This window comes from Condylura cristata, unplaced genomic scaffold, assembly GCF_000260355.1.
Source record: "Condylura cristata isolate star-nosed mole 26May11 unplaced genomic scaffold, ConCri1.0 scaffold00014, whole genome shotgun sequence".
Taxonomy (NCBI): domain Eukaryota; kingdom Metazoa; phylum Chordata; class Mammalia; order Eulipotyphla; family Talpidae; genus Condylura; species Condylura cristata.
In genome coordinates this window covers 51,484,155-51,494,936 of record NW_004567115.1, presented here as the reverse complement: position 1 = coordinate 51,494,936, position 10,782 = coordinate 51,484,155, and the positions used below count along the sequence as shown (strand labels likewise).

At 57.7% G+C, this 10,782-nt stretch overlaps 1 protein-coding gene across 1 annotated transcript in view; it reads left to right on the top strand.

Moving 5' to 3' along the window:
- The window catches only part of SCARA5 (scavenger receptor class A, member 5), a 49,198-nt gene that overhangs the window by 12,091 nt on the left and 26,325 nt on the right, over nt 1–10,782 (top strand). The gene's annotated exons all lie outside the window — the stretch shown is intronic.

Here is a 10,782-nt window from a genome sequence, read left to right as displayed (position 1 = left end):
CATGGGAGCTGGCTGGTCATGGATGATGGCTGGTCATGGAGGATGGCTGGTCATGGAAGCCGGCTGGTCATGGAAGCCGGCTGGTCATGGAGGATGGCTGGCCATGGAAGCTGGCTGGTCGTGGAAGCTGGCTGGTCATGGAGGATGGCTGGCCATGGGAGCCGGCTGGTCATGGAAGATGGCTTGTTCTAGGGCACTAGCAGCGTCGCTCATTCTGAGGAGGCAGCAGGAGCTATGGGAGCTGGGGGATTCTCTGAGGTGGGGACAGAAGTAGGCTGCTGCTCGCTGGGTGCCCCCCACACGTCACCCTGGGGTTCTGCGCTGTTCTGCAGGAGGCACTCTGGTGAGGAGGGCGTCAGGGCCTGCTGCCCTTTGGCCACACTGGGAGTGAGGTGGGCTTGCCCCGTCGGCTCCTCTTCATTGCTGCCATGGGACGGCGGAAGGTGGGCTGGGCGCTGCGCACCTTCTCCAGGCGGGGGGGAGCAAAGCTGTGAACTCCTGGAGGGGACAAAACCCCTCCACTGAGAAGACCAGCTTGTGCCCCACATGTGATGGGGAGGGTGAAGCTGGGGGACAGAGTGTCACGCGTCTGGCTGGGGGCTCCTGACTCCCACCCAGAAAGACCGCTGCTCAGTCAGCACCTTTCTTGTGGAGACAGGTGAGGTTTGATGTAGTAGGCCCGGAGAGCGGCTGACTTCAACCCCACCATCTTGCCCAAGGAAGGGAGGTCCTCGAGTGATGTCCACCCTCCCCACATCTTTTTTGTTATAATGTTGACGAGAACAAACAGCCCCAGCAGATGCTGATGAAATGACATTATCAAGGACCAGCGTCTGTCCTACGCTGTTTGCCTAGTTATACCTTCCAAGAATCCGTGAAGGGCATCGGTGAGGACTGTCCCTTCCTGCTTTGTCCCGTTCCATGCAAGGACTGGAGACACAGCTAAATAGGGTCTTCCCTCAAGAGCCCCAGTCTGGGGACACAGTGGGGGCACAGAGACCGTCCGTTTGAAGAGAGGCTGCAGGAGGGCTGTGGCAGGCACTGTCTGCCCACACAAGAGACCGGCGGCAGAAGGGCATGTGCTGTATGGAGAAGGGAGTGGTGGGAACGCGGCTGCCGGGGGCAGGGCTGGCCTGGCGGACGGAGGCTGGGTCCTGCGTCAGCTCTCAGGCAGGAGCTGGCCTTAAAATGGCCCTTGGCTAGAAAAGCTGGGGCAGAAGTCCAGGACCAAAAGTCCAGGACCTCCCTGGTCTTGCCTCACTTTCTGTCAAGTGAGAATGGTCACTGGGGTCCTATGATGGGATGGGGTAATCAAGGCCACCTGCTGCTCGGTGTCCACTATCAGGGAAGGGGCATGACTAGGGATGATGTCTAGTCCACCCTCCACTGGCCGGGGCAGCCAAGAGCCCCCAGAGACGCTTGCAATCTGGCCCAGGCATGTCCAGTCAGGGGGCGGCCTGAACATGTTCTCAGGCCACTCAGTGAGGAGAGATTGGGATCTAGGTTTTGTGGGTTTGGTAGCCAGCCAGAACCATAGCAAATTTCCAGAATGTCTGGCAAGAGTTTCAGCCCAGCAGGAAAACTGGCCTGAGTTGGATCTAAGGTGCTGGGAGGGGTTTAGACTGGCAGTGACCTTGGGCCAGGCCTCTGGAGGCCTGGGGTGGAGGGTCGCTGCTTCTCAGAGAAGGGAGTGGGCCCTCTTGCCTGGTGTCTGAGGGCTGCCATGTGGGAAAGGCCAGATGTGCGTGTGGCTAGAGGGCAGGGATTGGAGGGGCAGTCAGGTCTCTGTGGCATACCGAGGAGGACATTCTCAGAAGCGGTGCTGTCCAGCATGAGCCACGCGTGCTCCAGACACGGGGTGAGTGGGAATTACTGAGACATCCTGGACGTTTGAGAAGGGAGGCTGGAACACGTTTTCCCAGCTGATGCAGATGTGGCCACCCTTCCCTAGCTGGTCCTGGCAGGAACGACTAAGGAGTCTGGACACCTCGGCCAGGGAGAGCTGACACCGAGTGACGGACCCAGGACCATTTTCTGATCACTCGCTCCAAGCAGCTCTGCCCCTGACTCTGCAACCAGAGAGCTGCAGGCTGAGACTCTCCTGCAAGTCACACGTGCCACTTCGTCCTGGAACTGAGGGCTTGACCCTTGGCATTTCTTGGGACGGGCGCTCTGTCGGAAACAGCACCGTGAAATGCTACCCTGGGCTTATCCGAGGGTGCTGTGGAGAACGTTGTCCATCCTTCATACAATGTCAGCTGAAGGGGCGCCTCGAGAAATTCTTTTCTTCTTCTTTTTTTTTTTTAATAATATAATAGTTTATTTTACATCATTTTGTGCCTTTTTCCAGCTCAGTTGTAATCCCCATGGGCTTCCTGTAACGGGTGATGGCACCCATGTGTCATCATATTTTTTGTTTTAATCTTAACATGAGATATGCTTTTCTTGAAGAACTAGGTTTTTTTTTAAGATTTATTTATTTCTGCATACAGAGCTGGGGTACAGGCCAGAGGCTCAGGGGCAGCGAGAGGCTTCCCCAGAGACAGAGTGGGGAGCAGAACAGGCAGATGGACGAAGTACACTGCTGAGGGGAGCAGTGGGCAGTCAGGAGAGGTCTGCCGCACCCTGTGGGTCACCTCCAGGGCAGGTGGGGATCGAACTCATGTGGAAATGGCTTAAACTTCTTAGTGTAGTGCTTTAACCCGCTGCGCCACCAGGGAGGGCCAGTTTTTTTTTTTTTTTAAATCTTAAGAAACTGAATCTGAAAGTAACTAAAATCATTTGAAGGAGGTAATTAATGCAAACTGAGAGTCTGCTGTCAGCCGCAGTAAGATGTGTGTATTTGAAGACAACGGAGGGGACATCTGAGACAGCCGTGTCCCCAGGGCACAGCCTGGGCGAACTTCTCAGCTACTCTCATTCCAGCTCCATTTGGTGCCTCTAACTTGTTCTCCTTTATCTTGTTCTCCTCTACTCTTAGCTGGGTGCTGTTTATGCACCCTGTAGACAGCCTTGTTTTTGGAACAACAGAGGGTGTTATCTACGGTTCTGTCTTAAAATCTGCCCCTTCCTCAATGCTGCACATTTGGTGGCATCTGGGAATATGGGTGGGTGAACGAGTGATCGAGACAAGCGGCCTGGAAAGGGATCTTATTTGTGGACAAGAGGTTTGTGGAACCCCCACCCAGGCATGTGGCTGGCAAAAGTAGGAACAGGGTTAGTGAACGGTGATGCACACGCCACAGAGCACAGTGAGTCCTCCTGTAAGTCGTCACTAGTTCTGGGAAGTCACGATGTTAAGGGAAACAGCAATAAGAGCAGGCTCTCGAGTCACATTTCATTCAAGGTTGTTTTTTTCTCGTCAACATTATAATGAAACATGTTGAGGGAAACGACATATCTCCAGCTATCCATTTTGCTGGCACAAACATACTCTATGCTTTGGTACATATGTACATGCATTCAGGGGCATTACGCAGGTGGGTCTTGCCTCTTGTCACCATGAGTCTGTGTGGTCTGGAGTCGCCCTTCTGTTATCAGCTATGTGAGGTGGGGCAAGTTACTTCACCTCTCTGTACCTGCGTCTCCTCATCTGAAAATAGAGGAAATAGCTGTACCCAGCTCTGTGTGTTGTTGTGAACGTTAAAGAAGTCAATATCAGCCATGCACTTGGAGATGTGTCTGGCACGCAGTATGCGTGGGAGAAGTAGCTGGCATTACTATTGTTGCCATGGTCGTAGTCCTCCCACTATTAGTATTATTACTCCTGCTTTCACTTGGCTTTCTTGTTAGTTAAGTCGGTCATGTGAACGGAGCCAGACTAACTGTTATCGTGCTGGCTCCTTGTTCACATGCTGTCTTCTTGGGGTAAGTCACTCGCTGTCTGAACCTTAATGTACCCATCCGTAACATGAGTGGGTGGGTAGAATCAGTGGTTCTCAACTTTTGGACCTTGACCTACATTAAGAAATATATTTTACAATGTTCAACATCACTTGAAATAAGGGAGATGCAAATTAAAACCACCACACCCCAGTGAGAATGGCACATCTTCAAACAACCAGCAACAACAAATGTTGGCGAGGATGTGGAGAAGCAGGAACCCTCCTGCACTGCTGGCGGGAATGCAAACGAGTACAACCACTGTGGAAAACTGCATGGAGGTTCCTCAAACTGCTAAACATGGAGCTTCGATAGGACCCAGCAATCCCACTCCTAGGTATCTGCCCAAAGGACAGAAAAACACTGATTCAAAAGGATACCTGCACCCCCATGTTTACTGCTGCTTTATTTACAATTGGAAAGACATGGAAACAGTCCAAATGCCCAAAAGTAGATGACTGGATTAAAGATGTGGTACAGATACACAATGGAATATTACTCAGCAACCAAAAAATAAATAAGTAAACACATACCTTTTGCAGCAAAATGGATGGAGCTGGCTTATTGTGAAATAAGCCAGAAAGAAAAGGAAAAATACCAGATGGTTTCACTCCTAGCAGGAGTATAAAGGACCAGGGGAGAAATAATAATAATAATAATAAACAACTATATACCAGAGACATTTTACGGGGCTGGAGAGGGGAGTGGGATCAAAAACAGTGGGAGGAGGGAAATGCACAGGACTGTGGCGATGGCACACTGGTGATGTGGTGATGGGACGCCTACAGAGGCTGCAACTGAGATGGGAAAAGGCACAAAATGGTGTAAAAATAAACTATTATATTATTAAAACAAAAATATATTTTATATCGCAACCAGTTTATAACGGAAATAAGTGTAGATGGGTGGTAAAGGCACAAACATTTTTGATTCTGTTCTATTCATTTTTTGAACAGTGGTCACGAACCACAATGGATGGATGGGGTACAAGTCACGGTCTAAAAACAAGCCTCCGTGCCTTGCAGACATTCTAGGAGAATAGCTACATTTTTTTCAGGATGTGGGGACTTTGAACTTTCTGGGCTCAAATCCAGGCTGTGTCCTGAATGGCTCAATACTCTTGGGACAAATAACTGAACCTCTCAGATCCTCAAGTTTCGTCACTTACGAAATGGAACAGTAACAGCACCTACGCCACAGGGTGGTTGTGAGGGTCGGATCAAGCAGTACATGAAAACTCTGCTCCGTAAGCAGCAGTAAATGTTAGGCATGCTTATTGTCACGTCGGGGCAACAATCGGGGGATGTTTCTGTCAAAGGAGCAGAGGCACAGACCCCTGCCTGGTGTCCGAGTGCCCAGTGGTTTCATCTACAACCAGAGGGAGGGGCCCTGGTCAGTGTGGCGGGAAGGCTGTGCCCCCCGCCCTCCCCCATCCACTGGAAGGGTCCTGGGCTCTCGCGATGGGATCTCTTTGGATCCACGGGTGGTCCCGGCCCGTGAGTCCTTAGTGGACAGAGTGACCAGGGCTCTCCCCTGGCACTGGGGAGCTGAGTCCTAGAAGAGGCCTCCTTGTCGCCTTGGCCAGAACTTCCCTCCTGACTTCCCAGACAGACGACGTATTGCGCTGCTACTGAAGAACAAGGGGCAGAAACTTCTGCCTAAACTCCCTTGACTGCCCCCCACGCTGTCCAGTCCCTCTCGCTGGAACAACTGTAAACCAAGCTCTCCCCTCATCCTCGTGGCTGTCCTTCAGTGAGCCAAACACCAGGCTGTTATCCCTGCTCTGTCCACGGCGGCGGGTGGGCCTGGCTGGAGAGCCCTCTGTCTTGCCCACACGTGCCACGTTACACTGGAGGTGCCCGTAGGTGCCTGCTTCCCTTCTAGTCCGAAGGCAAGCGCTCTCCACAAGCCGCCGCATCTCGCTGGCCTCTATAGGCCCAGTGTCTCCCTTCACGTGGTAGGTGCCCAGTTACTGTTCGGCCTAAACCAGACGCATCAGGACAAGGTGGATGTCTGGGTGGCGGGGTCTGGCCAGAGTGGGGCGTGCCAGGCTCTGCACGCTGACGTGGCCCGAATCTGCAGCCTTCCTAAGGCGACGCCCGTGCACACGCACACCGCGCTGAAATACGACGCAGCCCTGGCCAGGCACCCCTTCCCCACCACACCCAGCCCCTTCTCTCCCAAAGGCCACGTGGCCTGCCGAGGCCCCGCCATCCCGTGCCAGTCCAGCTGGGTCCGGCCGGCGCGGCTGCTGCCCTAACTTCGATGCAGATCTTGTTAGCGATCCCGACTAAATGTCATCACGCTGCTTTCTGCCAAGCACCGCCTGGCGGATGGGCTGGAATCTGGATTCAGACATCTATCATTCAGTGCTCGCTTTCAGGCCCTGTCATCAGTCCTGTCCACGCCAGTACCCCCGCCCAGCCCCTCCAGAGCCTGCCACCACGTGGACAGGCCTCTGGAGGACATGGCCACACGCCAGCCACACGTGCCCGCCGAGAGGCAGGGCTGCTCCAGGACACCGCCGGCCTCCTGCGAAAGCTCCATGCTCTCACCGGCCCCGCTGGGCCCTGCGGGCCTTTGCCAGAGGCCAGCCACCCCCCGGGTCCCGGGAGGAGGAGGGGAAAGACGAGAATTTTGACCCCTGACTTCTCCAGGTGAGGCCCTGCCCTACCTTTGACTTGGACGGACGCTTTCAAGCACACCGCGATGAGAGTGGAGGCTGTGAGCCCTCTGTGTGGAAATGGCCTCCCTGGGTCTGCGACAAATGACTACAGTGATTAGCGAGGACTGGCGGGGCCGGCCGACCGCATCCTGCTGGAGTCCCCCCACCCTGCCCCCACAGAGGCCGGAATGGCCGCTGCTGCTTCTGCCACTCAGGCCTAACACGCACCGTGCTTGGCTGTTCACACGTCGCCTGTGGCCGTCTGCACGCACAGCAGCAGAGGCGGTGGCTGTAACAGAGCCCATAGCCTGAGCCGGGGCCCACCCCACGCCCATTTTCAGCTTGTACCTCTGAATTGTGCTTCATGGATTTCAGACACAGTTCGGGTGCGCCGTCACCCACTCCGTACGACCGACGGAATGGGGACGCGCTCACCGTCCATGGGGCAGGAGCTGAGCTCGGAGGGGTGGTGCTGGACGGGGCCTGGCCCACGGCCAGGGGTGTGCCGCGGGCTCTCCTGCCCCGTGTGGTGGCCAGGCGGTACCTGCCACCCGGCAGGAAGAGCAGAGGTGCTGGGATCAGTCCCGGGCCCAGGTCCCGTCACTGCCTCTGACTGTGTGATCTCGGGCAGTTATCAAGGCACCTGGGCCGGGGTCCTGTCGAGAGAGCGGGAGCCCCCACTTCAAAGCGTGCTTGGCGAGGGGTCAATGAACTTCAACCAAGCAGCCGGCCGGAAGCGCCCCGGCACTGGCCGAGCGCGACCAGCGTCCCTGAGTGCCCCCCGGCGTGAGTCCTGCCGACAGGGCCACGGTGCCCAGCCTCCCCAGAAACGGCAGGAGACCTGCCGAGGCTTAGATTTCCGTCCCAGGAACCGAGATGAGAAGAAACTTCGGAGCCGCTCTGAACGCAGCCCCAGAGCTCGCCGGGAAGCGGACGTTTCTCACTCACGCAGAAGGATGGCTAGCCGGGGTTACGGCCCGCGGCCCCGCAGCCTCGAGCCGCCGCCGCACGGCCCAGGCCCCCGCCGCTGTCCGGCACTGTCCTCTGCCGTGTGCCGGAACTGTCAGGCAGACTTTGTCACTGACCGATGGCTTTGCATTTGGACTGGGCTGAAGCCCAGCAAGTAACAAGCACTTGCGCTCCGCCCCTCTGGAGCGACGTTAGAAGCTCTCGGAATTTCTGCAACGGTCCCTTCGGCTTCGTGCCTGGCTGGCCCCACCCGTGTCCTGGAACCTTCTTGTGTCAAATCTCAAACAACATACACTCGCTGGGCGCCCACCACACACCGGCGCTGCACTGGACTCGGAGACGAGGAGGGGAGGTCAGCGTCCTGCGACCAGAGGGGGACGTGCCAAGGAAACCCCCGGGGTGGGGGGGGCAGGCGCGCACGGAGCCACGTGCCCATTTGCTCCCTAAGGGGTGCTCCTTGGGGGTTACTTAAGCCTGAGTCCCAGTTAGCACCCTATTAAAATGTGGGTGATCGGGGTCACTAGCCAGGAATGCAGGGACGCGGCAGCACCCAGCGTGCCTGGCCAGGCACCCCGCGGGGGGCTCCCCGGCGCCACGCCGGCACCCCAGGCTGCTCCTACCAAGCGCTTGGCGAACTCTCGCTGTAACGCAGGGGAGCGACCAGCGGGCTCCGGGGCCAGCCTCCCGCCTCGCCTCTCCGTCAGGGGTAACCAGGTCGGGGCTGAGCCTCCCTCACCCTACGACTGGAGGTCCGGACCTCCCTCCCCCTCACTTTCGGCCCCCCGACTTCTGCCCGAGTTCCAGACCGGCACGCCCCCTGCCCGGGCCGGCAGCCCCCACGGGCGGCTGAGCGAAAGCTGGAAGCTTTAGCACCTAAACAGAATTCTTGATTTTCCCTCCCAAACACGGGTCTCCCCTCGTCCTCGCCCCCTCGACAACACTCGCATCTTCCCGGGCGTCGTGACCCAAGCCAAGGGACCCCACCTTTTCTCGCCTGTCCCCCACCTCATCTGCGCCGAGTCCAGCCAGCCCTGTGTCCTGCGCGTTCGCGCGGCGGCGGGCTCCCGTGGCGCGGGGACCCGGGGCGCACGTCCGTTCAGGACCTGTAAAGGCAGCTTATCCCCTGTGGCCCCGAAACCTCCCCGCGGGCCTCAAGGAAATGATTACAGGGCAGGGGAGCGGGCTGTGTGCAACGCGCTTAGCAACGGCATTCGTGACCACTGAGAACTGGAAAAAACCTGGGTCCAGCCGGGGGCTGCTTAACGAAAATGACGGTAAATCAACGCCCAGAAACAGACAGCGGCGGCTGTGGGCAGGCCGGGAGATGCTTGTGCCTGATGCTCGGGGGGGGGCAGGCTGCTGGGGGCGCTGTGCAAGCAGAGGGGGCGGCAGCCTGGGGAGCAGGACAGGCCGCGGAGCGCGCCGGGAGGCTCGCCGCCGTCTCCAGCACCCACCTTTCAAAAAGCCACGGCCCCGTGGGGTCTGAGTGCCCTCTTGCCGCCGGCACCCCCGCGGGCCGGCGCCTCCAAGGCCGGTTGCCCAGGTTCGGCGGAGGCAGCAGAGCCGTCCGGAGTGACCGGAGGACAGTCCTGTCTCAGGTGGGAAGCTGGGCGGGGGCCTGCGGCCACGCGAGAGGGGGAGGCCAGATGACAAGCCAAGCCGGGGCTGGCAGCAGTAAGCCTGGCCGCGTGCTGGCCCGGAGGCCGCGTGCTGGCCGGGAGGCCGCGGCCAGGCAGGTGTGCTGCTCTGCGCTGCCCGAGCCCCTGGGGCGGACGGGGACTTGCGCCCGGGACCTGGCGCGCCCACACTTCTGACACCCCTGAGAAGTCCTGTCTTCCGGGTGCCCTCCCTACGGGCCCAGTGTGCCCCCAAGCCCAGACACCCGCTTTCTATGCCTCTCTGGGCTCTGCTCTGCCACGTTTACGTTATAACTTCTACACGCTTCACGTGCCCCCTAAACGCCTCTGCCTCTCCTTCGCGCTTCATCTCTCTGCCAACAGCTTACCTCCTCCCCACTCTATCGAGGGAGAGTCAACCAAATGAAAATCGTGTGTTTCAAGGTATCCCGGGGGAGGCTGTTATACACGCTCACACTGCGACGCGACCGCCACCATCGTTTCATAAAGCTGTGACACCCGCACACAGGAAGATTCTGGTTGCGGGTGGTGACAACATTGCTCTCGGCCAATGTCAAGCACACAGTGTAGTGCTTAACCAGGGTCATCAAACCAGGTCAGATTTCCAGGTCTTACTCATCCTGTGTAAGGCAACTTTGTACCATTTGATTTTCCTTAAAGAGGCTCCTGGCCAGTCTCTGTCCGGCTCCTGCCGACCCCACGGCGGGGCGTGGGGTTTGCAATCACGTGATCCATGACGTCAGCTTCTGCAGCGTGGATGACGCAAGCACATCTGTGAAAGGGGCTGTCCTGGCACCTTGTGATGTAAAACGGGTGGACTCCTGCCGACGGAGGTTTTAATAAAGCCAGGCGTATGGAGGAGAGATCCCCTCCCCTCCTGAGGCACGCTGCTTCCGATTTCACTGGGCGTTTGGGGCTGGAATACTTTTTTCCCTCTCGGTCTGGGAAAGTGGCCCACTCGGGGGAGCCGCCTGTGCCCAGCTGTTTGTTTTTCTTCCTTGGAGAGGGACTCAGGAACAGTACACACCCCAGCCCCCAGCAACGGCCAGTTCGAAGGCGCAGGCGCTGCCCCCAAGGGCAGAGAGGCCAGCTAGCAGACCCTGCTGCCCAGAGGACAGGCCCCACCACAGACCTCCCCTCATTGCATGTGATGGCCAAGAAGATGGAGGGGAAGGGAGCGAAGATTCCAGCCCCGGGCCGGGCCAGGTTCTGAAACTCCACTGTGAACGCTGAGCTGGCCACCGGCCTCCCTCCGGCCCATCTATCATCTGACCCTGGGTGGGACTGGGCTGAGCCTGAGTCATGCTGGCCTGAGCGAGCTTGGATCAGCCAGCACTCCCCAAGCCACCACCCACCCCCAGGGGCGGCCGGAGCCCCAGCCAGAGTCTTATCCCTTTTCCTGCTCCACCCCTCCCCAGCTCCCCTTTGAGGATTCCTCTTGTGGAGGGACTATAGCCTGTCCCCCATCAGACATGAGCGCCAGCCTTAGCTGTCTTCAAGTGCAAGATCAGTGCATTATGTCCATCGGGGTCCCCAACACCTTTCATTGTCCCCAGCTCCGTCCATCTGCCTGCAGCCCACTGCTCTTTAATCACCACTTTAAAGACTCTCTTAAAAAAAGGGCCAACA